This window comes from Malaclemys terrapin, chromosome 10 (genome assembly GCF_027887155.1).
Source record: "Malaclemys terrapin pileata isolate rMalTer1 chromosome 10, rMalTer1.hap1, whole genome shotgun sequence".
In the NCBI taxonomy this organism is placed as follows: domain Eukaryota; kingdom Metazoa; phylum Chordata; order Testudines; family Emydidae; genus Malaclemys; species Malaclemys terrapin.
Window position 1 is genome coordinate 33,557,477 of NC_071514.1, and position 25,905 is coordinate 33,583,381.

The 25,905-nt window shown below is 43.4% G+C and overlaps 1 protein-coding gene across 4 annotated transcripts in view; it reads left to right on the top strand.

Annotated features, from left to right (window-relative positions):
- The window catches only part of TLN2 (talin 2), a 382,138-nt gene that overhangs the window by 137,515 nt on the left and 218,718 nt on the right, over positions 1 to 25,905 (top strand). For 3 of the 4 annotated variants that reach the window (XM_054041883.1, XM_054041885.1, XM_054041886.1), the window contains exon 3: positions 4,005 to 4,090. The exons of the other annotated variant lie outside the window; for it this stretch is intronic. The gene's annotated coding sequence lies outside the window, so the exon portion shown is untranslated. The remainder of the gene's footprint in view (positions 1 to 4,004; positions 4,091 to 25,905) is intronic. 4 annotated transcript variants of the gene reach the window in all.

The window sequence follows — 25,905 nt, forward strand, 5'->3', positions numbered from 1 at the left end:
AAATGAAATGAGGGGGCGGGGGCGTTGTGGAAAGAGATGAACTGTCTTATAGGCAGCAGAAGGAGCCTGGTGCATTATGTAGCTACCACCTAAGTTCAAAGCCACAAGAGACATGGTTCCTTTCTTGCAGGGCAAAGGAGCTGAGCAGGAGGGAAAGATCCCAAATGTGATGAAAGTGGAGCTCTGCTCTTGCATTTTGTACATCCTTGGACTTGGCAGCCCTTTCTCCAGCGTCCCAAGATCGGTGTGCAAGCCACTTCTGACCCTCATGCTGCTGCATGCCCTGAATCCCCCCACTCATAGTCAGTTACGTAGCCTCCTCTCCTGCAGTGCTCTTCAAGAGGCAGGCTGAGGAGCAAACAGTCATTTTGGTTTGTATGACACCTTGTCGATCGTTAATACAGCTGTTTTTGAGTGGCTGCAGAGCCTTATGTACATAGCCCTGTTGCTAAGGAAAAGAAACAGTTCTGAAGTGCTGACAGCTAATTAAACTTCACAGTACGCTGTGTAAGTGGGGAAGTAGTATTCCCATTTCATAGCGGGGAAAGCTGAGAGACAGACTTAAAGACATAGATAAGACCATACAGCAAACTGGTGGCACAGCCAGGACTAAAATTTAGGAATATCTGAATTGCAGTCCATGTTTGGTTAGCTAAACCATCCTGCTTTTCCACAGCATCATATAAATAGGAAGAAGATCCATGAACTCAAGGGAAATTGTTTGGCAGAAATATATTCCACAATCCAAAAACATAATGTAAGTGAAAGATAGAATCTGTCCATGTAATCTCAGTAAACCTGCAATCATAATTTCCTTAAGTCTATTGCAGTTAGCCACCTTGCTTTTGAGACTCATGATGTGAAATCTCTGGGAAATGGTTTTGTAACCACAGATGAGTCATCTACTTCGAGTGTACAATATGTCTTGTATAGACTCCTGCAAGGGTATTGACCCAGGAATATCAGACAATCTGCAGTGTGCTTAACTTTTTACTGCAGAGGATGTTTCTCTTTTCATTGGACTAAGATCACCTGTACTCAGATGAATAATTTTGTATGCTCAGATATTTTGCAGTGATCAAACTACAGCTTAGCTAAAAATAAGAGTTGGTGTAAAAGCCAGTCAGAAGGTCCTGTGTGACACGTTGTAGGTGAATCTGGGTTTATGTAGTATGTACTCATGTTTTTTCCAATAAAAAGTAGGTTCACATTGTAGACCCACCAAGGATTCAGGGCAGATAATGTGCTGAGCAAGCTTTAGGCAGTTCAGTTTTCTCTTCTGGCTGCGTTTCAGGAAATGAGGACAATAGGATGAATAAACAATGATTATACATTTTTAGACTCTGGTTAGCTCTAATTATCACTTTGAGAAGAAGTGAGAAGTAAATGCTATCACAGTGGCAACAAATCTTGTTGAAAAATAAACATACAAAGTTCTTTCTACAGCTGCCTAATATTCAGATGAATACTAAAATAAAACATTGGTGAAAGCAAAAAAAACCCCCAAAACCCAACCACAAAACTTGTACAGTGTGTACTAAATTTCCATTTCTAGAATGTAAATGTTCTATGTTACCTAATACAAGTTCAGGTAATCCCTAGTTTCAGCAGCATGTAGCTGCTTAAGACATAGACTTCAAATAAACCCAAAATCCTTTTCAATGCTCTTTACTAATTTCTTCATATTTAGCATGTGCTACAAATACATTCTCACACATGTGAAAGGGACAATGAACTTTCCCATATGTCTGGATAAAGCTTGTTTGAGTAGATAAGCCTCTCAAAGTGATCTGAAGGCCAACACACTGGCTTTGTCAGAGCAAGTTTAAGTACGAACTTCTCACTGAACATTACGCCACCATGGTCTCCCTGGTTACATCAGGATTTTTAAAGTGCCAGAGTTGATTGCCTTTGCTTGAGCATCACAGAAATTGAGGGGTAATCTCCAAGGTGACCAGTTTCCAAACCGCTTGGGTCAAAACCAGCATCTTACACTGAACTAGGAAAATGTTTGGTGGATATGGATATCAGGTGTCATATGCTACTAGCAAGAAGCAACACTGAGTGGGGGGCTGCCATCTTGTGCAGTTGCTGAGGTTTCAGTGGTCTCCAAATATATTACACTCATCATGCAATTAGTTTTCTATGTAGATGTGGAAAAGACCGGGCTTACAGTAACTAAGTCGCCAAATTAAGTTGAAAACATTCTTGATTATTGCGTGATAATCTAAGAAGTTGGAGATCCAACAGGGCCCCAAGACTGTGCCTCTTAATAACAAAGAATGTAAAATGCTGATATCAGTGAACGTGAAATACAGTGTTGGTGTAGTGAGATGCAGGTGACCGTAATACCGCAACTGGACACTAATATTTAAAGTTAAGTAACTGACACCTTTTTAGAAATTTTCAAATTTGTACAAATTGTAATGCTTAATGTTACCTCAGATAGCTGATCAGTTAAATCTAAAATAGAATACTTGTGACATTTGAATGCAGTTGTGAGCTAACACCTTTACTCTTGAGTAGCATCAGATAACTTCTACAAATATAATTGTAAAAAGTAGATGGTGAGCTCTTGAAAGTAGGGACCTAGCACAAGCGAGGCCCTGTACTGACTGGGGCTTTTGGGTGCTATTGTAATATGAATACATGTGTATAATAACACCTATGCAATTTCTGCATTCCAACTAAATTCTTTGTACACAAACCTCCTAAGGGAATGTATTATGTATACAAAATTCTGTGTGTTAAAGATGACTTTGAGTAGAAAGATATTGAATTTAAGCGAGCAGTCCATAGGTAGCTGCTCTTATTTGACTCTGTTTAGTTGAATATTCTAGTTGCTTTACCATAGGCCTGATCTAGACTTGAAAGTTGCACTGGTCTAATTATGTTGGTTAGGAATGGGATTTTTTTTTTACTGATACAGTTATTATTTATACTGGTACAGTCCTTAATGCGGATGCAGTTAGGCTGGCATAAAGCTGCCTTATACTATTATAGTTTATTTCCTTTCCCATAGAGGAAGAGCTATACTGGTACGGATCACTTTCTTAACCAGCATCAAATAGTTCAATCCCTGTAAAGTAGATGCAGTTAACTTTACTAGTATGGCAAAAGGGTTACAACTTTCTAGTGTAGACAAGGCCATAAACTTCATTCTCTTTATAAAAAGAAATGTAGACCAAACCAAAACGTAGATGGTCAAAATGTGGAACAGAGTGCAGTAATGTGACTTCGTATATATTTCAGTTGCTGTAAAGTGCCAAGAACTAGGGATGGATACTAAAGAAAAGGATCAAGAAATATACATATTTTAAAAAATACACTCCGTTCACATTCAATATCTGAGGGCTTGTTTCCGCTTGTCCCTTCATATTGCTACGCTTGGAGAGGTTGCCACAGTAATTTTTGCTGGTGTTCAAAGAAAAAGTACTGCTCTTCTCATGGTTCTTCAAAAAAAAGATGTTTAAGTTTAAACTTATAACTCAATTACGTTTAGGCTCAGTGACTCGTTTTTTGTCCTTTGCAGATGAGAATGAAACCTGTATGCTAAGTTTTTTTTGTTGTTGTTTTGGTTAAAATTTGAAACAGAGGTTATTCAATTAACTTTTTCAGTCTTTTTAAAAGGCTTTGTCTTATTTGTTTCAAACCATTATATTAATATTGTATTAATATTAAAAACCAATATTGTTTCAAACCAATATTAATAAGTTTTGTCAAGGTACTGAGCTGCACTTGGGCCATGTCTCTTTGAACGCCAGCTTTAAATGTCAGTCTGCATATGTGATGTGGAGACATACAATTTTAAGAGAATGAAATTAAGTGTATCTGAACAGCTCTATTCTTATTGGCACTGCAAATTCCTGACTTTCATGGAGAAAAAGGAAACTCATATTTTCCTGAGTTACTTCCTTCCCAGTGTGCTGCAGTGAGGCACTTGAAGACTAGAAGTGAATGGATTGTAAATAAGAAAGTAATTTGTTTATTTCCTGATGTTACAGATCTGGTGACTGGAAATATTCCCTATGGTCAAGCAACACTTTCAGCCAACCTTGGTTTTTTTAATTAAATTAACTTAAATTTTGAGGTAAGATTTCTCTTTACTTTTACTTGTAAATTTGAATGGTTAACAGTTGTTTAACTTCAGTGGGAGCTCTAGTGATATAAAACTTACTCTAATACTTCTAAAGAATCTTTTCCATTTATCTTCTGCCCGGAGGCTTTAATCATTGTAGTACTTTCTTTAGAAAAATCTATGAACTGCTCAAAGTTCTGGATATGTTATAAAAGAGAAATCAAGCTGAAGAGTAAGTGTAGTGCATGTGCATTGTGGGCTTCAAATAAACATTAAGTGAATAGAAGCCAGAGGAGTCTAATGAGTGAAGACTACACTGGCCATGCAAGTTACTCACTATTTTTAACTGTCTCCAAGAGGAGCACAGGGGTATAAATATCAAGCAAATGGTTTCTCCAAGCAGTGGGATGAAGGACTAGATCTTTACTTGGCATGGGAACAAATACAGTAACTCGTCACTTAATGTTGTAGTTGCGTTCCTGAAAAATGCTACTTTAAGTGAAACGTTGTTAAGCGAATCCAATTTCCCCTTAAGAATTAATGTAAATAGGGAGGGTTAGGTTCCAGGGAAATTTTTTTTTCCAGACAAAAGACTATATTATACATATACACATATAAGTTTTAAACAAAAAATTTAATACTGTATACAGCAATGATGATTATGAAGCTTGGTTGAGGTGGTGGAGTCAGAGGGTGGGATATTTCCCAGGGAATCCCTTGCTGCCAAATGATGAACTAGCACTCGGCTGAGCCCTCAAGGGTTAACACATAGTTGTTAATGTAGCCTCACACTCTACAAGGCAGCACGAATGGAGGGAGGAGACACAGCATGGTAGTGGCTGCTAACATTTCCTGTGGAAACTGAACATGATGATGAACCCATGCTATCCCACTGGAGCTCACCACTCCCTCCACTTTCCAAAGTGCCGGGGGTGGGGTGGGGTGTGCATGTGACAGACAGAGACACACCGTGTGTGTGTGAGAGAGAGACGTACATTGCCCCTTTAAATACGCTGACCCCACTGTAAGTACATTTCCTTTTTAAGTAGATCAGCAAGTTGAGACAGCAGTTGCTGCCAGCAAACTCCCTCCGTCCTGAATCCTGTCCTGCCCTCCCCCAACTCTGTGGAGATGGGGTACAGGAGTGGGGGGAGGGGGACACACTGACATCAGCACCCCTCTTCCCCCCGCACCCATCTGCACAGCAAGCAGGAGGCTCCCTGGAGCAGCTCCAAGGCAGAGGGTGGGTACAGCACATGGCAGTGAGGGGAGGGACAGCTGGACTGTCCGGGGATAGCCTGCTGGGCAGCTGCCGCACAGGGAAGTTTGTGGGGCTGCTGGTCCACCCTGGTTCCAAGCCCCCACCAGTTAGCTCCAACAGGCTGCTCTTTCTGCAAGCAGTGGACAAAGCAGGTGGCTGCCAAACGACGTTAGAAGCGAGCATTGTGCAACTTTAAACGAGCATGTTCTCTAATTGATCAGCAACGTAACAACGAAACAATGTTAACCGGGACGATGTTAAGTGAGGCATTACTGTAAGTCAGAAGATGACTAGGTGGGGTTCATATTAGACTACTTTGGAGGAAAAGTGGCAAAAGGAATAGGGAAAATCATGAGCAGACAAACTTCATATGGGGGAAAAGGCTGTTTGAATGCAGAGACTTTTGAGGCCTTGTGTACACTCGTGACTCTTTCACTTCGGCCTGCTCAGAACTGTCTTTTTGTTTTTTTAATGGCAGCCATGTGCGTAAAATGATGTTACTACTTGGAAAGGACACAAATGGCTACAGCTGTATTTGTCACTTCAGTTCACTTTGTCATTCTCTGGTCAGGCAACTTGGGAGTTGAAACAACTTTAAGATTTTTGCTGGGAGGTGTATGGGCTATATGGACATCCTGCTTTGAATCCACAGTTTACATGCTAATCGTGTGTCCTTTGGATTCTTGTGTATTCAGGAATAAGATGAGAATTTCGATCACTAAATGAAGACAGAGCCACCACATAATCTTACTCTGTCCTTCCTTGGCATCTTTTAATTGTTCGCTTCTTCCCACATATATGATACTAAATTCTAGATTGTAAGCTCCTCAGGGCAGGACCTTGGGCTGCTTGTTTTGTGAAGTTCCTGATGCACGTTTGGTATAAACACTTCTTTTATGAATTGTACTATTTTTGGACAGCCTTCTAAAAACATGTGTTGGTCCTCAATTAAAAATGTGTACATGGTAGAGGAGTGTCTGTAGCTATGGAGCCCATGAGTCTAAAGGTCTATCACAAAGTTATGTGGCCAACTGAAGTCTTCAGTTGACAAAAATACTTGTATATGCTCATATTGCACGCTGCCTAGAATGGTGACAATATACTGATTAGGAAATGTAAATGCTTCCAAGGTCATAAAATTCTCTCTAGTTTAACTGAACAAGTTTCTTCAATATTTCCCAGTCAGGCTAGAAAGTTTCTCAGTTCTGGATAGACTGTACAGTTGGGGTGCATGGGATGCCACCCCACTCCAGAAAAGGAAGAGGACAAATCCGTACAATCAGTGGAAGGGGCTCCAAAGCAGCAGCGGCACTACAATTTACTTTATTAAATCAACAGCCAACGTAACACAGTCATAGGGCACTTCCAAAAAGTCCCTTAATTGAGCGTACACTACCATGCTTGGAGCCATTGCTCCTCATAGTCTAGTACAGACTGGGGGGGTCGTGAGTTATTACATGCGGGTTTGCGAGCTGTTAGACTCCAGCCCCAAACCCTGCTTCACCTCCAACATTAATAATGGTGTTAAATATATATATTCAAAAAGTGTTTTTAATATATAAGGGGGGTCACACTCATAGGCTTGCTGTGTGAAAGGGGTCACCAATACAAAAGTTTGAGAACCACTGGTCTAGTATGTTAACAATCTTTGTTTTTTCCTGCCACCCATCACTGTAGTATCTGAGCACCTTTTTTGTAAAATTGATAGTAGTAGCCAAGTCTCTAGTAGATGTCCTGAAGTCTCAGGGACTTCTCCCATGGTGGGATAAAAGCAGGTGTTTTTTAAAATTGTAGTAACTTTATTTAATATTGATTTTGTTTGAGGATTGGTTGGTTGGTTAGTTGGTGCTTTTGGCAGTGGAAAGGGAGCGTAGTCTTTGACAGTCTTTGCGAAAAGGCCTGCTGTAAATGAAAGATTTTGCAGTATTTCCAGCAGAATTTCAGTCTCTGCATTCACCTAATCACAATTGTTTGTATTGCCTTATTTTCAGTGCTACATATTTCTACCCCTTTTCTTTATTTCCTTTATTTGCTCTTGGCTTTTTCTGATGCACACTGCCAAACAGAACAGATTATTCTGACAAGGTTTTGCCGAATAAGAATACAAGTTACTTATTAAATCAAGCAGAATAGGGGTACTAAAGTTGCTATTGCTTATTATCCACAGCAGAAAAGGTACCTAAAGTGGAATTATAGATGAAGTACTCAAATGTTGAGTTGAGACTCAGGTCTCTCATGAATGTAGGAGCAGCTGTGTCAATATCTGTACACCTCCAGCCATTGTTTAACTTATTGTTGGTGACTGATACTTCAGCTGGCTTCTGAAAAAGGTAGAAATGTGAGTATGTAACTCAGACGAATGTAAAGCTAACACTAACTGATCTAGAGCATCCTTATTATCTGTGTCAAGCCTGCTGGAAAATAGCATTATAACAATTCAAATAGTTGAGGACCATTTTGTGGTTCCATTATTATTATCTTTTACTTAAAGATATCAAATAACGATGGATAAAAATCTAGTCAGTTTTCATTTTAGAAGTTGATTAAATCATCTCTTAATATAGATGTATTAAGTCTGGCTATACAACTGGCTGAGCTGGATTGGTATCTACTGTAGCAGTCAGGCAGAACAGGTGCTGTTGCAGGAGTATTCTTGGCTTAACCATAAGAAAATCCCCCAGGAAATATTTGCAGTTTGTTCTTGTTTGTCTGATTTATAAGTGAATCACTCAAAGTACACACACATTTCTCTCCCCTCTGACAGCAACAGCTAGTGCTGCTGCCTGTATGTATAAGTGAACTGTAGAGTAAGTGATACTCAGAATAAAATCACTTGAGTATTTTGATTTCCTGTTTTGCTCTTGAAGTTTAGGAAAAAATGCATCCAAGAGGACAGGGAAAACGGTTGCATTTTAAGCTTAGGCTCCCCAACTTGAGCTGGTTTTTCACTGTTCAGGCGTATTCTATGATGTAGAGTAGGGGTTCTCAATCTTTTTCTTTTTGAGGCTCCCCCAGCATGCTATAAAAATTGTAGGTCCCGGTGGGGGCCTCAATGCTCACCTTCCTATCTCCCCCTCCCCCCTCCAATTTGGATGTATGCAATATTGAAGCATCTGAATAAATAATGTTACATTAGATAAATATTGCTCTACAGCAATATGGCTTCAGCCATCATCATTTGTTGAAGTCATCCATCTTAACTCTCAGAAGAGAGATGGAATAAAGTTAATCTTTTTTCCTTTCCCCCTCTCTCACCCGTGGGTGGAAGCAGGAAGTATAGATACTGTGTTAGGAAGGATGATAATTTATATCACTTTACTTGAGTGATGCTACATATGATATGAATAAAATGATGACTTCAGGTAGAAACTTGGTTCACTGACAATTCCCAGCATTAAATTTAAGAGTGTAATGATTGGTCTGGTGTGTGAAATAAAATAAGTTTTTTAAAGTTCCAGTTGGAGGGCTGATGATGGCAGGTATTAGTCTGAATAGGGAACTTTTTTGAATTATTTTTGCTTCCAGATATGTGGATGCTGCTAAACGTAAGAATAAACTTAATCAAAAAATGAGCCTGAATGGTTCTATAGGCGCAATGGGATAACAGTATGTGCTAGTAATAGCAGAGAAATCACCATTATGTCCCATTTGAAGTAATAGATGGAGATTAGAGATTTCTTCCTGAGTTCCATCACTGAAAACTATTCATGCATTGTAGAAAGGTAAATCTCAAGGCCCTTGGGTTGCACAGGCAGTCTTCAAGGAAAGCGGAATCAGAAACTGCGAAGAATTCAGCTGGTTTGGTTGAAAGTAAATAGGAATTCTACAAATGGATCATACAACATAGAGTCGTTCTGAATATAAGTGTCACCAGGGTTAGCATTGAAAGTGGTGTTATAAATATGGCCAAGCAGACTGCTCCATGCCTGCCCACTACTACCCAGTCACCTTTCTCTGTCATCCCTAGATTGGTAACTACTGTAGCAATCGGACAGAACAGGTGCTGTTGCAGGAATATTTTGGCTTAACCATAAGAAACTGCCCCATCTCCATTCAAGGGATGAAGAGAGGAAGAGCTTGGGTCATTATAATAGCTTACGTATACCATCATAGGTTCTTTGGGGTTTCAGAAATAATTCAGCTGTCAGACTGAAAGACTGTCTTTGGAAGTAACAAGCCTGGCTGAACTGAAAAGCTGATTTGTCATCTTGTCCTTTCAGGTTGGACTGTCTGGCAGTGGAATGACTATCTTTAAAATAAAGTTCCTGAAAACTCTTGAACTTAGCTACCAGTCAAGAGAGTATCACGTTGAGAATCATAACAACAGAACAGGAAACACACTTAGTACTGATACGAGCAAGGCAATCCCTGAAAAAGAAGGGGGATTAGGTTGTTAAATTTAAAATATTACCATTCTTGGGTTGTAATCAACATACCTAAATGTCTTAAATCTGGAGATGTCCCTTCATTTATCCATCCACGTCACAAAGCATTGGTTTGAAGGAGAAACCAGTTCTTTAAAGAAATTAACACATTAAAATATGACCTATTTTTTAAAATGAACCCTTTAAATGCAATCAAATCTTACTAATTTGGGTCCCCATCTGAGCCATTTCATCTGTCATTTCTAAGGTTTGTTTAATCAATTAATGTCCTCCTCCTAGTGGAAACGATATTCTGTGTGGTGATAGTTTTCTTATAGAACCAGTACCTGTGCTGTCATGCATGAAATTATCATGCATAGTTTCCCTGAATTTACAGCCGCACAGCAGATCCGTGGCATAACACATGTCTCTTGAGTCTCATTCAGTACCCGATGCTAGAGGTCTGCGTGGGCCTAATTTTTAGGTCTGTGGGGTCAGCTTGACAGCTGTGTGCACTTGCACGCCTGGACCGCTCCTGCTAGCTGCTGCCCCCTGCTGTGTGGTGTGTGCACTGTGGCATGAGGGGCTGAACTCCTCCGCACATTTGCTGTGCAGCACGCATCGCACAGCAAGGTGGCCGCATCTGGCAGGAGTGGGACATGCAGCCACACTGACCCCATGGACAGGGAGAAAGAATAGCTGACCCAAGCCTTAGGGGCCAGAGGTTTTCCCCTCCTGGATCGGACACTTGTCGTCAGGTCATGAGCATACTTCCCTCTCAGGCCTCCTAGTCTCTACTGACCTAGGGAGTAAGAAATTGGACCTGAGAATAAAACCTCTCACATGACATCAGTGAGCACTAACTAGAAGGGCCCACAAGTGGCCTGCTACATTTTTTGTAGACCTCAAATAATCCAGAACTGGTGCAAATAGCAAAGATTCTTTTAAAACAACGGTTCTCAAACTGTGGGTCCGAGTTTCTTTTCATAGGGTCGCCAGGGCTGGTGTTAGACTCCCTGCCATCGGGGGCAGAAGCTGAAGCCCAAGCCCCGCTGCTCAGGGCTGAAGCCAACACATGAGCAACTTAACTTCATTCAGCCCACTGTGGAATGGGGCCATGGGCGATTGCCCTGCTTACCGCCCGCTAACACCAGCCTTGATTCTAGACTCTAGAACAGGGGCGGGCAAACTTTTTGGCCTGAGGGCCGCATCGGGTTTCAGAAACTGTATGGAGGGCTGGTTAGGGGAGGCTGTGCCTCCCCAAACAGGCAGGTGTGGCTTAGCCCCCTCCCCCATCTTGCCCCTGATGGCCCCCCAGGACTCCTGCCCCATCCAACCCACCCTGTTCCCTGATGACCCTTCTGGACCCCTGCCCAATCCACACCCCCACCCATCTCCTGACCACCCCTGGACTCCCACCCCTAACTGCCCCCAGCTGCCTCATCCAACCCCTCCTCTCCTTCCTGACTACCCCCCCCCCACCCTCGGACCTCTGCCCCATCCAACCACCCCTTTGCCCTGACCACCTCTGGGACCCCTGTCCCCATTCAACCCCCCTGTTCCCCACCCTCTGACCGCCCTGACCCCTATCCACACCCCCGGCCCCTGACCACCGCCCAAACTCCCCTGCCCTCTATCCAACTCCCCTCTCCCGCTCCCTGCCCCCTTACCGTGCTGCCTGGAGCACTAGTGGCTGGCGGTGCGGCTGCACCACGACAGGCAGCCGTGCCGCCCGGCTGGAGCCACCCACGCACTGCGCAGCACATAGCACCCGGTCAGGCTGGGCTCTGCACCTGCGCTGCCCCAGGAGCTCGCCACCCAGAGCATTGCGCCGGTGGCACAGTGAGCTGAGGCTGTGGGGGAGGGGGAACAGCAGGGGAGGGGCTAGGGGCAAGCCTCCCAGGCCAGGAGCTCAGGGGCCGGGGAGAAAGGTCCCGTGGGCTGGATGTAGTCCACACGCTGTATTTTGCCCACCTCTGCTCTAGAATGTAGAGTAATACAGGACACGGGGGTTGTATAGTAATTTTAGTTGTCGGAAGTGGGTTGCAGTGCAATGAAGTTTGAGAACCTCTGTTTTAAAAGATGCTTTAAAATTTGTCTGAATTGATACAGAAGCAACTAATTTGGAGGCTAAAGCCCTTGTTACATCTGTGTAATATTCAGGTCTTGTCAGGTTGGGTTGCAGGGCTCTAGCCTCTCTGTTGTACTCACTGTATTAAGTGCAGAGATACAACCTCCAACCTTGGTTAACATCTCACTACTGATAGTTGCAGCAGCTGCTATGAGTTGGGGGACTTGAAATAAGACCCTGGAAGTGACCATCTCATAACAAGTGGGGAACCAAAATGAATCAAGATTTCTGCCAACAGTGGGCATTTTATCATTTGTAACAGCTTGTTTGTTTGTTCTTTCTGTGCTGCCTGATTTTAATTTTTAATCTAATTTTCTCTTTTTTGAGTCAAGTGCATATCCTACATCATTAAGGTGTGATGTGAATTCATTTTGAAACCCTGAGGACATTTACTTGGCATTTTAAAGTAAAATACGAATGAGTAGGATATAGTGGTTAGTAGCTAGACTTAAGAGGGATAAAAAGTTATAAGAAAACATAATTTGACTTTTTTTTGGCCTTGAGCAGTGGCTGTAAGGTAAATCTTTGGGAAATGATGAGAGTTTTTATAAGCAAATAAAGTAAAATGGCATAAGAGACGATGCATTTTTCATATGATGGAATGTTTTTATAGGAACTTCTAAATGTCATTGCAGATTACTGTGGACAACAGGGACGCAAAAGCCTTTAAAAAGTGGGTCAAGTGATCTCATATTTATGTATAAGAATTCTAGTGTCCGCTTAGGTTGTGTAATGTCAAATGAATACAGTTCTTCAATATTCATATGCCTAGGATTGCATTTAGCACAGTATTTAATAATAAATTATGAATAAATATATTCTGAAAATCAAAACAGTTCATGACACTCCTTTTTTATTAATTGCATTAGTAAAAGGCAGAGGGAGATTTTTGTTAATATCACCAATTGTAATTAATTTTTGTCCATGAGTAAGGTTAAGATTTCGTCCCTGTTGTTTTTAATAAAACTCATGGACGTGGGCAATGAACAAAATTTCACGGAAACCCGTGACCTGTCTGTGACTTTTACTAAAAATAACCGGAGGGAGGGAGACTAAAGCCTGAGCAGAGGGGACTGACAGCCTGATCCCTGCTGCCGGAAGGGCTGACAGCTCCAGCTCCCACTACCTCCGAGTAGAGACCCAGAAAGTGCTGCAGCTGCTTTGGTGGCAAAGCCACCTTGGGAACCGTGTGAGCACAGGTCACTTTGTCTGCCTGATCCGGCACTTGCTGGCCCCCCTCCACTCTTATCCTGGGTTCAGGAGTGGAAGGTCGCTCTCCCAGCTGACCAAGCTGTCATGAAGTGCTGACACAGTACCCAGCTCCTAGTCAAACTTCTCATAAAACGGACAGGAAGATGGCGAGTACTTAGATGTGCAGGTCTCATCCCTGGCTTTCCAGTAGTCGATCCTGAGCCTCCTAATCCACTCCCCGTAACGGTTAGCGGTCCGGTGAATCCCTGGCACTGCCAGCGTCTTTGCTATTAGCGGATACACCTGGTCGTTCCTGGAACTCTTGCTAAAGTCAAACTGTTTGCTTGCCTTGCACCAGAGATTATAAAATCAGGGTGTGCTCCTTTGACTAATTCACAGAGATCTTGGCCAAGGACTTCTTCATGTTGGTGGGCATTACAAATACAGGAGAAAGAACAGGAGTACTTGTGGCACCTTAGAGACTAACAAATTTATTTGAGCATAAGCTTTCATGGGCTACAGAGAACATGAAAAGGTGGGAGTTCCCCTACCAACTCTAAGAGGCTAATTAGTTAATATGAGCTATTGTCAGCAGGAGGGGAAAAAACTTTTGTAGTGATAATCAAGATAGCCCATTTAAGACAGTTTGACAAGAAGACAGGTTTCAGAGTAACAGCCGTGTTAGTCTGTATCCGAAGAAGTGGGCTGTAGTCCACGAAAGCTTATGCTCTAATAAATTTGTTAGTCTCTAAGGTGCCACAAGTACTCCTGTTCTTCTTTTGACAAGAAGGTGTGAGGTTACTTAACGTGGGGAAATACAAGACAAAGTTCATTCTGCTTGCAGTCCAGTGATCAGGACAGAATGGAAGGGTTAAATGCCAAGCAGCTCTACTTGATCTAGGGGGTTTCTTCCATTTCCTGGAAGTTGATTGGCCAGTCTGAGAAATCGTGTTGGCAGACTCTCAGGGCCCAAGTCTGGCGGGGGCTGGGGCCCAAGCTATGTCCACACTGCAAAACAATGGAGTTTGGGTCCAAGCATCCATGGGATTCAGGCTCGAACCCTCCACTCCTGAGGGATCCCTGGAGACAGGGCCCAGGCCTACTTTAGACAGAACTTTTCTATAGACATTTATAGGGGGGGGTTGAACTTGAGTCTGAGCCTGCCCCTGTGTAGGTCCCTTGGGCCCAGCACACTACAGGGGTCACTTTCAAGGGACTGGAGCATAGACTAGACCCTGTGGATCTGTGGCTCATGGAAATAAGCTTTACTGAGAAAAAGCAATGCAAGTATGTAATGGACCCAGGCATCATCAGAAGGGTGGGTTAATGTTTGCTGAAGCTTTTCAGGAATGTTACTGCTGGAGTCTCCCTGTGAGCGCATTCGATGAAGTGATAGATTTGACCTCCTGTTAGCAGGCAGGAAGTGTCAATGCACTAGACTAATTATCTAATTGAACTATAGCACAACAAAACAAGTGTGTGTAATTAACACTTCTCTCTTTACCATAATGGTAGCAGCCCTATTTAACATCCATTGTGGTTTCTGTAGTGCTGTTGAATCCGGTTTTCAACCTGTTTAGTGAAACCCCCCTCCCAAACAGACTTCATGGGGACCACAGCCATCTGACTTCTGATATCTCTGGTTTTTCTCCTGTTCTTTCTAGCTACGAGTACTCTCGTCCTTTATTGTCTCTTGCAATCTTCTGCAAGTCATCCTGTATCCTCCTGAGCTCTGAACTCTGGGTATCTCCATTGGCTCTTCCCCTCTTCTTACAGGATTTAGCTGCTCTTCTCTTCTTGCTTGCCCCACCTCCTTCAATTACAGCCTGCTGTGCCCCTTCATTTTCCAACTCAGCACACCTGTTCCTGAGCTCTTCCTTCACTAGCTGGTCTTTTCCTCTGCCTGGATTTTGTAGACACATGCTTCCCTCTGGGCACTTTCCTCACCCAGCTGTCTCCCTTCCGAGTTCTTTTGTCCAGCTTGCATCGGCAAGTCTTGACTTTTCCCTTCATCTTCAAGAGCTCCTCTTGCATGCTAAAGTGTGTTGGCTTGCTCATAGCCAAATTCTGAATTGAGTGTTTGAGCTAGGAAGAGGCAGTGGTTTTCCTTGTGATGCTGCCTTTGCAGAGTGCCTCCCCCACCAGCACTGTTTTGCTCTGCATGCTTCTCTCCAGAGGTAGAATACGTTCTGGGTCAGAATATGACACGAGGAATCAATTTGGGGATTGCGAACTCATGTTGGTTATAACCACCCTGGCTCTTCTCATAATGCTAAATGGGAGGAGGACATGGGTGAGGTGGAGGAGATTTTGGGGGGCAGTCCCAGTATTGAAGAGGTTGAGAACCACAGCTCTAAATACTGCACTTTTGTATCCTGCTGATTGAGTCTCCATTTAATGGGTACTGTCACTTGCAAAGATGTTCAGCCTTTGTGAAACATAAAATGGTTAAATTTTGTGTACCATGTGTCATTCTTGCATTTGACAATTAAAAGTTGTATGTTATAGGTGATATAAGTTGATTAGTATAATATCCTTAATTAAGGTCTTATATAAAGTTATGAACCCCAAGTGCTTGTGGTATATTGATTTTTTTTTTTTTTTTTTTTTTTTTTTGGGTAGGAGGCCTTTTATTGCTGCTGTGTATTAAGGGGGCAAGCTGTTGACACATCTTGTGAAGCTATTTAAATCTGCACGAGGGGAAGTGTTCTTTTCTCTGCATTTGCCACTATAAAGGAAGTACTTGTATCTTATATGATGTGGTGGGGGAGGGTTGTATTTATTTAAAATTCAGAAGAACTGTAACACACAACACAAGTAGTTCATCCTCCATAAACTGCACTGAAGAGTTGACTCATCTGTACACCCAGTGACTGATCTACCCAGTTAACCAGCTGCTGAAGTTTCCTACTTCCCTCAGTACCCTAACCTCTGCCAATTACTGAACACTCCAGCACCCACAAGTGCCCCTTCACCCCATGAAGTTCCCAAGTCTGAATTTTTCCCCAGTTAATGAGCTCCCACCCCCACCTTCCTCATTCCATCCTCATTTCTTCATCCTAGCTAACAATTTCCTACTATCCCCTTTCCAAAAAAGGATTCCTTTAGAGAAGCTAAATATTCCTAGTAATTAGAATGCACATTCTGCTTCATGGCTGGGAATGGAGAATCTTGAGAATTAAAATCATTACAATACCTTGCATTTAGTCTCTAAATTCCTGTTTGAGTGTGTATTAAATGGTTAAAGAATATAATCCCCCATGCAGCTGCTAACGTGGTTATGTACATTGAACTTGATTAAGCTTGCTGCAGCACCATGTGAAAATCTATTGGCATTCTAGGTATTGCATGCAGTGATCAGCAGCTGCATTCATAGTACATCTTAAACAGCTGGTACTGCTTTCAAACAGGAAAACATTTTTTTGGCAACTACTGAAATTTGCATTGTGTTTTTGTGTGGTCTTTTCCCATTAGAGACTAATGAGGACACTTTTGTGAATGCATATTTTAGTCAGCTGCTGTTTGTTACCTACTGGGAGCCATTGTTGAGTACGTTGTTGTGTATACAATATTACTATTTTGCCTGCCACAACAGAAGAAGAGCTCTGTGTATCTTGCAAGCTTGTCTCTTTTACCAACAGAAGGTACTCCAATAAAATATTACTTCCCCCACCTTCTCTCTCTCTAATATCCTGGAACTAACATGGCTACAACACAATACAAACATTTTAGAGCTCTCTGTGCACCTTGTGGACAAGGGGGGCATGTTGTAGGGCAGGATTATGATTTGAGTCTGAATCATCAAAGATATTTGGGGTAGACTTATTATTGTGGTCTCCATGAACATGCAAGTACTTTCTTAGGTGTGTTACTTTATTCCTAAAGTTAATACAGTGACATGGGAACTACTACAGAAGGTGGTGTGTGTGTGATGGGTTTCACTACTTAACGCTAGGGTCGTTTCCTGCTGGTTGCTCTGGGATTAGCCCTTTCAGCCTGACATCCTCTTCTTGCAGTTCCTCAGCCCATTGTCTTGCTCTGTGGCCCCTCTCTTGCTCCTCCGGTGCTGCAGTGCCTCATCTTGATGGCTTAGCCCTCTGGCCAAATAACAATAGTTCTCCTCCTCCAGGGTTCTATCGAAGTCCTCCGCAGCAACGGGGCAGGCTTTAAGTCCATCGCCCTGGGTTAGTCACCCCCTCAGTGACTGGGATGAATGGTTCCAGACAGTCTTCAAGGTCACTCCACAGCTTGTGGAGTGGTAGGGGAACCCAGGCCTGCCATCTACTCCGGGTTCCAGTCCAGGAGCTAGCCAAAGTCAAAGTCTGGCAGCCAAAGTCTGTAGTACCCCAAACCTTCCTGCCTTTCTCCAGGACTGTTTCCAACCTTACTTATCCCAGGCTAGCATCCTCCACCATATCTAAACCCCATTTCCTGGGTCTGCTAGACAAACCCTTCCTCTTTGGTCCAAAGCCCCTTTCTCTCCCTTATTCCAGGGGGAGTGACTGCAGCTCTCCTCCCTGCAGCCCCCTTTCTGCTCCCAGCACCCCGGTTTTATAGAAGCCCCTCCTGTTTCTCCACTTGTGAGCTTCCATTAATTAGGGCTCTCCTCTCAGGCCTTGGCTACACTGGCGGTGTACAGGGCTGCAACTTGCTGCGCTCAGGGGTGTGAAAAAACACCCCCTTGAGCGCAGTGAGTACAGCGCTGTAAAGCGCCAGTGTAATCAGCGCCTGCAGCGCTGCACGCTCGCTCGCAGTGCTACAAGCTACTCCCCTCAGAGAGGTGGAGTACATACAGTGCTGCGAGACCTCTCTCACAGCGCTGGCGGCGCGACTACACTCACGCTTCACAGCGCTGCTGCGGCAGCGCTGGGAAGTCCCGAGTGTAGTCAAGGCCTCAGTGTAAATATTCCCCAGCCTGCAGCCTATCTGACCTATGTTAACTTCTTCATGGTGAATGTGGGGAAGCACACCTGGCACAGTGTGTTATATATTATAGTGGTAATTTGGGTCAAGACTAGAGTGTTCCAGAACTAGAGCAGAAGGGAGATGGAAATATGATTGAGATCATTATAAGTTTGGCTAAAGTGGGAGCTGGCTGCATTTGAAGCATTCCAGTAAATCGTACAGGGCAGGAATAAAAGCATCCTGGAGAACTTGCGAGTTACAGGATGCTAATAGTAAAGTTCAACTGTTTGCCACTTTACTTAATATTTGTATAAACAATTGGTTTTTATTTCCATGGACTTTGGTCCTCCATCTCTTGAGTATTGAAAAACCTGATTTAATTTTGGTACTATGCTGGTCACTTTAGGCACAGCGATTTGTCTGAAAAATGTGCACACATGTAGCTTAAACTAACCAGTTACCACTACTGTGGTTTATCGTGCTCCTGTGTTGATAGTATTAAGAGATCACGTTAGTGTGAAACGCAAACCCTGAATATAGATTTGCTTTTCATAAGCCATTAAATAAAAACTCTGCCATACTTTTTAATTAGAACAATCACCAGAGAGAGGAGTTGAGCTACTAAAGGATATAGTAGTCTTAATCTTCAGTGTGCCTTTGCTTAAATCAAAGATTATGATAAATATTGCTGATAAACACTTCTTTAAAAGTTTGTACTATTTGCAAATTAATTTAGAACCCAGTCCTGCTCTCACTGGGATTGGGAATTAACATGCAAATTCTGACTTTCATTTCACTGAGCGGAACTGGTAGAAACCTAGTTACTAGAATGTTTGATACCACTGTAATCTCAATAAAGAATTAAAATGGTTTAGTACACTTCAGTTGTGTAAGTTACATCCCTAAACAACTCCCCAAACGAGTTGTCTTCTTTTTCTCCCTTGCAAGAATGAATCTAGGTGGTTCCTTACCATTCACATCTCCTGAAGAAAGGCCTGTGTAGACATAGCTATTAGACTCCTCCTATAGCAATCATTTTAGGGACCACTCGTTTCCCTCTTAGATCCTATTTATCCTTTTCCCCAAAAGGCTTCTATCTTGAGTCTACTTCTACTCGGCAACCCTGTAATGGTCATGTTTTTAATAGGTCTAAAATATATGTCTTTACAAATTCAGTATTGAATGCAGTATGCTCAGCTTCGTGTAGGGTAAACATAAAGGGTTTATCCAATAACAAAAAGTAACACAGAGGTAAGTTTGGTTGGTGGTATATCGTTGCCTTGCAGAATGTTTATTTGAGCAGAACTCAAACTTCTGAAAACTAGAAATGCACAGTTAAGGTTGCCCAGGCAACCTTAACTTGTGTTCGTTCAGCAGTGCCCTGATACAGCCCATCAACCCACATCTTTACTCTGCCAACCCCTATAGATGGGCACGGGATCCCCAGATCCTAGCATACACATTGCGTGCAGTGAGAGGGGCTCAGACAACTATAGAGGGAAAAGGCCTTCCATATCCCAGCTCATATAAGGGAGGCAAGGAGAGAGGCTCATACCTCCTAGTGGGTCAAGAGCCCCTCAGATCTGGGCATACACAGGAGAGGAGAATATGGGGCTAACGTGCCCTTGCCCCATTTCTCCTCCATTCACCTTGCCACCCACCTGTCATCCTCATTCCCACTGTCCAACTCCTACTCCCCTACCTCCAAACCTGCCTCACCTGATCTCCCAACCTCTCTTTCCTCCCCTGCCACACACATAATGACAACTTAACTATTAGTAGATGTCTTCATGGGTGCCTAGACAACAAAAATCATAGATCTCCGTGTGTTCAGAATACTGCAGATACTGATACAATACAATACAGGAAAGCTAAATTCTTTGTTGGGTTTGTCTTGATGCTGAAACTGAATGCAGCACTTCAGAAATGAGACCCACTTATTTTGACACTTCAGGGGTCTAGTCAAAATATGCAATTGGATAATCTTGATTAATAGAGTATCAGAGGGGTAGCCGTGTTAGTCTGAATCTGTAAAAAGCAACAGAGTCCTGTGGCACCTTATAGACTAACAGACGTATTGGAGCATAGGCTTTCGTGGGTGAATACCCACTTTGTCACCCACAAAAGCTTAGTTGATTAGTAGAGAAACTGCATACAATGAATTGAGTTTCAAAATCCATAGATAAAAGTAATGCTGGAAAGTGAACTTATGAGCAGCTGGATTTATTTTCAATTGGATATGACCATTCATATTTTTAAATGATAAAGTAGATGGGCATGTGCTTAGTAAAAATAAAGCTTTGTTCCAAATTCTATTCTTGCACTGGTGCAGCCTCAGTGGGGTTGTATTAACATAACTGAGCCAAGACTTGCCTCTGTGCTCCCTGTGCTTTTAGTATGGAGTGTGTCACTGGCTTCAGTTCCAAAAATGTGTGCTGTAAATTTGTAGTGAGAGGTCATAATTCCTATATTACAGCTCTCACTAGATTCAAATTGTTTGGTGATTTAAAAGTGTATGCTGAGATGCTAGACCGGAATCTTTTGGAAAAGTATATTGGGCTTCTGTAGGTTCAGATATTACCTTTATTGTCATACGTTTCATTTTGTGTTCAGTGGACTAAAACACCTACTGCCATTTTTTGGGTAAGTCTGTAGTTTTATTGATTATAAAGAAATGCAATATCCTCGTGACATAAAGTGAGTCATTTAATCACTTAGTTTAAATTATACATTTATACAATCTTGATACTCCGCCACCAGCATAAGAATTAAGCCCGTTTTTATCAAATTGTGATTAAAAATAGCTCCACTTTGATGCTATTCAGTTGCTTTAGCAGGGAAGATGTGAATTGTTTTAGAAATTGACTTAAATGGTGTAGAAGAGTATAGACTTCATTGGAAGTGTGTAGGTTGGTGCCTCCACTTTGGAAATGCGCCATGAACTGAACTATAGTGGTAATGGCTGAGCTCTTTCAAGCTAGTATAGAGGATTTAGCTGCCTACTGTGCATTTAAAAACCAATGGGAGATGTTTGGCTAAATGGCATACGTTGCTTAGAAAATTTCAGCTATTAGACTGGAAGTAATGTGGTCTGGAATTTAGTCCCCAAAACTATTTGATTTTTATTTTTTTTACTTGCATTGCATACAATAGTCACCATTAAAATGTTTATAATTTCCCTTTTGGGAGTAAGTGGTACAGGGACTCGCTCTCATATCTCTGTAATATTAAGAATTTGGAAAGACTTTTGTAAGGCTTTAAGTGACTTTTTTTTTAACTGAGGTATGTGTATAACATTTAGCAAAATTTGATGGATTTCTTCCCCATTCCCAAAGCAAGTTTACCCAGTGGATGTTGCATGACTGGAGCCTATTGAGCCACTCTCCAATAATCTGAAACAGGTCGTTTTAGTCCAGTAAGATGCTCTTCTCGAAAAAGATGGAGTCTTTTCTCTCTGAGCACCTACTGGGCAAGGAAGCCAAGGTGTGAAGCTGAATCTGGCTCTTATGCACAGCTTGTCCTTGAGATGCATTTTATCTCCCAAACCCTTCTGACCCAATTTTCAACATCAACACTGCAGCAAATATTGGTTATACTGGCATGGCTGGCCGTTGGGTACTGTTGGGGTTAAGCCCTGTCAGTAATGTCATAGGTGCATAATGTGGCTGATGTACTGCACCTCCAATACCACCTGTAGCTAAGGGGGACTCCTGGGTGGACGAGCACTACATAGAGACTTCACTACACCGGGTTGCAGCACAGAAGACAGCAGGCAACAGCACAAAGCAGGGAATACAGGGTTCTGTTGGGCTGTTGCGACCGTCAGCCCCACCCTTTGCTCTGAGTTTCAGCTCTTAGTTGTGGAGGAAAGAAACAGGAATTCTGTTATGAACTCCCAAGGAATCATTTTACAAAATTGGGGTGTTAAAAATATAATGGGAAGTATCTAAAAATCTTTCCTTTCCCTCTGAAGACTCTAGTTTTGCAGTGCAAGTTCTCTGGCTTCTTGATACTTGCAGAAGTCATTCTGTTTGGTTTATTATTCATGGTGGAAAAAGTGCTCTTAAAACCTCATTTTGAATACATTTTACAAGGAACAGAGTGTATCTGGGTTGTTTGTGTACTTTAGCCCTCCCTGACAGGGTGAAGTCTCCTAAGGACTCCGTGGGAAAAATGACTTTTTAGGCTTGGTGAGCTTTTAGCTGTATCTTGGCATGTCAACATAGCATGTAGCAAATAACACTGGCAAGCAACATAAAGCCAGTTGCAGTAACTGTAACTAAAAAATAGGTGAAAATGTAAATACACATATTTAAAATAATTGGTTAGACATGCAGGATGCATTAACTAGGACTGCCTCACAAGTTGCAAATACTTACATTATAATATCTGTACAGTTGCCTTGGGTTTGTCTCTATTCCCCAAATGTCGTCTGACACTTTTGATTAGTCATGTACTACACTGTCCCTTTCTGAATCTTGTGTCAGCTGAATCTCCACCTAATGAGAGAATTTGGTAGTTAAGGCTTAATTTCACAATAACAAATTTAGTGCTAAAGATATTGGCCAGAGTTGTTCCTCTTTGGGTCTGTATCGAAGGCTCTGTCAGCTCCCTTCATCAGTCTTGAAACCCAAGAAAGTTATAAAGATGTAACTAGAAGGGTTAAGGAACCAGTTTTTAGTTGCATGGGTGCAATGCTGATTTTGGTCTGAATGCCTTTTTCTTGTTTTGTCATAAGTCATTAATCAATCTACTTTCTCCTTAAAGGAGCATCCCCTGCTTTTGAGGCCATTGTGACCTTGGTTCCATTAATTAAAAGAGTAGGATAGGGTTATTGCTGGCTTCAACTTCAAAAAATGAAGTAATATACTAGATAGTATCTGGTATCCAGAACTTCAATACCAGCAGCATTACCACTGCCTGCTGTGTAAAAATGATTCAAAAACCAGTTCAGGAAGGTGTGGTTTTGTTTGTTTGTTTGTTTGTTTTTAAAGAGACCAGGAAAGGGACATACAGCACTGGTTACACGTTCTAAAGAGTTCTGCTTTAAGTTCAGGGGCCGCATAGTGTATCCCCAGGACATATCCAAGCCCTTAACTCAGAGTAGGAACTTTTATTTTGGGGAAGTGGATAGACTGGGATTTGGGAGACCTGGATTCAAGTCCTTGCTCCACCACAGGTTTCCTGTATAACTCCGGACAAATCATTTAGTGTGTCTGTGCTTCATTTCCGCATTAAATAGTCTACTTCTGATTGATGGAGGATGGGGGTCAGAACAGATATGGGGCAGAATTGATTGGGGCGGGGCTGAAGGAGACATGCATATGTGATGTTGCTTTCATTTCTATAGGAAGTGATAGACTCCACACTCATTTTTTCAGAGTACTGTAAGCACTGCATTTATTCTATACTAGTTTGTGAACCGGACAGGAGATTAGTCAGTTACTGAAAAGTCTGACCCAGCGGGGTCAAGGATGGCTGTGCTTGTCTATCTTGCTATCCTAAAAAAATTGCAAATATAATTATAGCAGTAGACCATCCATTAGTGAATCATGGCAGTCCAATAAATCTAATTTTTTTTAGTCTAGAAATGCTGGATTTTTGTTTAGGTCATTCAAAATATAATATGTTTTCAAGACTTCCGTTGCAAGTGCCTCCTTGGGTAAACTATTTCCAGTGCAGTGAGGTGTGGTGCTTTTCTAAATACTCCTCGTCATGACTCATATCTGAGGCCTCGTCAGTATGGTCTGCATAAGCGGAATAACTAAATGGCATCAGGGTGAGTCAGCGTGATCACAGTTTTCCTCTGAAACTGTTTTTCAAGTGGTCAGTGCACACTAGAGTCTAACAATGCAGAAACAATAAATGTCTGCTACTTTACCAAAATTATGCCCCAGATAGTCTCAAAAAATAAGTTGAGGCCTGGGGAGCATTTAAGATTACCATAGTTTCCACCCCACTCAAATAACCACATTTGGGGTTCATAATAAAAATCCAGTAGTAAAGTCTCTGACTTGCAATAAATTCCATTAAAGAAGCATTGCTAAATTGGCCATTAGTTTAATGAAGACTAATCTGGTAGTTCTTCGAGTGCTTGCTCATGTCCATTCCATATTAGGTGTGTGTGCTCGCCACGTGCACCAGTGCCGGAAGTTTTTCACTTAGCAGTATCCATAGGAAACTAGCTCTGGCACCCTCTGGAGTGGCGCCCGCATGGCGCGGTATAAGGGGCGCCGCCAGCTCCCCCCACCCTCAGTTCCTTCTTGCCACCAGTGACAGTGCTGGAACTTCTGCTGCTTCGGCTAGCTTTCGTTTATTTCAGTGTCTCTCTCAAACGTTTCTTTGTAAAATAGTTGTATATAGTTTAGTATTTACCTTTAGTATTAGTTCTAGTTAGTTGGTCCCGGACGGGACTCAGCCTAGGGATGGAGCATGCCCCGGTCACCAGGCTTTAAACCATGCGATCGTTGTAAGCAGCCCATGCCTGTCAGCGACCCGCACGTTAGCTATTTAAGGTGTCTAGGAGGAGGACACATAAGCGACAAGTGTCGCATCTGTAAGTCGTTCAAACCCAGAACGAAAAAGGAGAGACACATCCATCTCAGGGCACTCCTGATGGAGTTGTCGCTGACCCTGGCACCAGAGCAGAGATCTGACTTGGCCCCGAGCACCGCAGTGTTGGTACAGAGCGCCACACCAGTGCTGTCTACGAGCCGGCACCAATCCCTCTCCCGAGCCCCAGCCAAGAAGCCTAAGAGGTCCACGAGGGGAAGATCTCCCACTTCCCGTAAGGGAAAGGAGAGGGCTGGAGGAGAGCCAAGACCCGTGTTGGGCAGCTCAACACCTCTGTCAGGGAGTTGGGCCCCAGCTCATGGCGAGCGGTCAAGCCCCTCCCATACTGTGCCTGCCACACTGGACAGTGACGTGGGTCTCCGTCAACTCAAAGTTCCGTCGATGCACGAGGCCCTGAGGGCAGCGCAGGAGATCCTGATGCTACTGGTGCCACCCACGCTGGCTCTGGTAGTACCCAAGCCCAGGGGTAAGCCAGCCTTGGGACTGTTCCGAGTGTCCCAGCCTCAGCAGCGCCACTCCCCATCCCGCGAGCGCTTGGCCACCTGGAGCCATCATGCCTTGGACTTTGGGAGGCAGGCTCAGAGAAGCCCTCGTCGGTCTCTGGACCCTGGGCACCAACAGTGGGATTCGAGGTGTGGCTCACCAGTAACCTGACGTAGAACTGTGGAGGCATGCGCTCTCCCCTCCTCCCGCCCCCGGCATGAGCGTCGAGACCGACCCATTGGGTCTCCAACATTTCAGCACAGGTCCTGCGACCGATCGGCAGAACGGTCACGGGTCACCCACCTGACCGCACCCATAGCTGAGATGTGAATCCCTTCAGTTGGGGTGATTCTATTGACGACAAGCCCACTCCAACTTCCGGTACAGGTCAAGCAGCGTGAGGTGTAGATCGCCGGTCTACCGACGCAGACCTGCTGAATGCCAAAGATCCCTGGGGTCCCTCAGGAGGAACTTGTCCTGATCGGACAGGTCGGCGTTGAGGCACAACGGCTGGCACCATCGTGAGGAGGGCTGCCAGGACAGCTGGTCATAGTCACTCCGCAGTGTCCATTCTACTTAGGACTCTGGTGCTGATCAGGAGTCCCTGGTATCAGGACAGGCCCCGGCACCAGTGGTACCGTCAACCTCATCGGCATCTCAATCGACCCCATGCTCTCCGGGCCAGTGGCCGGCACCGTGGTACCCCTGGAATCCATGGGGGTTCACCCAGGCTGCCTGATCGGTGGAGGGGGACTCAGGCCATCGGCTGCAGCATCCTGCCCTCCTCTGGAGCTGGAGGCCCCACAGGGAAAGACCCCCCCAGGCCCATGAGGACCTAGGGGAGCAGCCAGCTGGACCACCAGGTGATGTGGTGGATCCCTCAGTGCTGGTTTCGTCCTCCTCATCACTGGACGAAGTG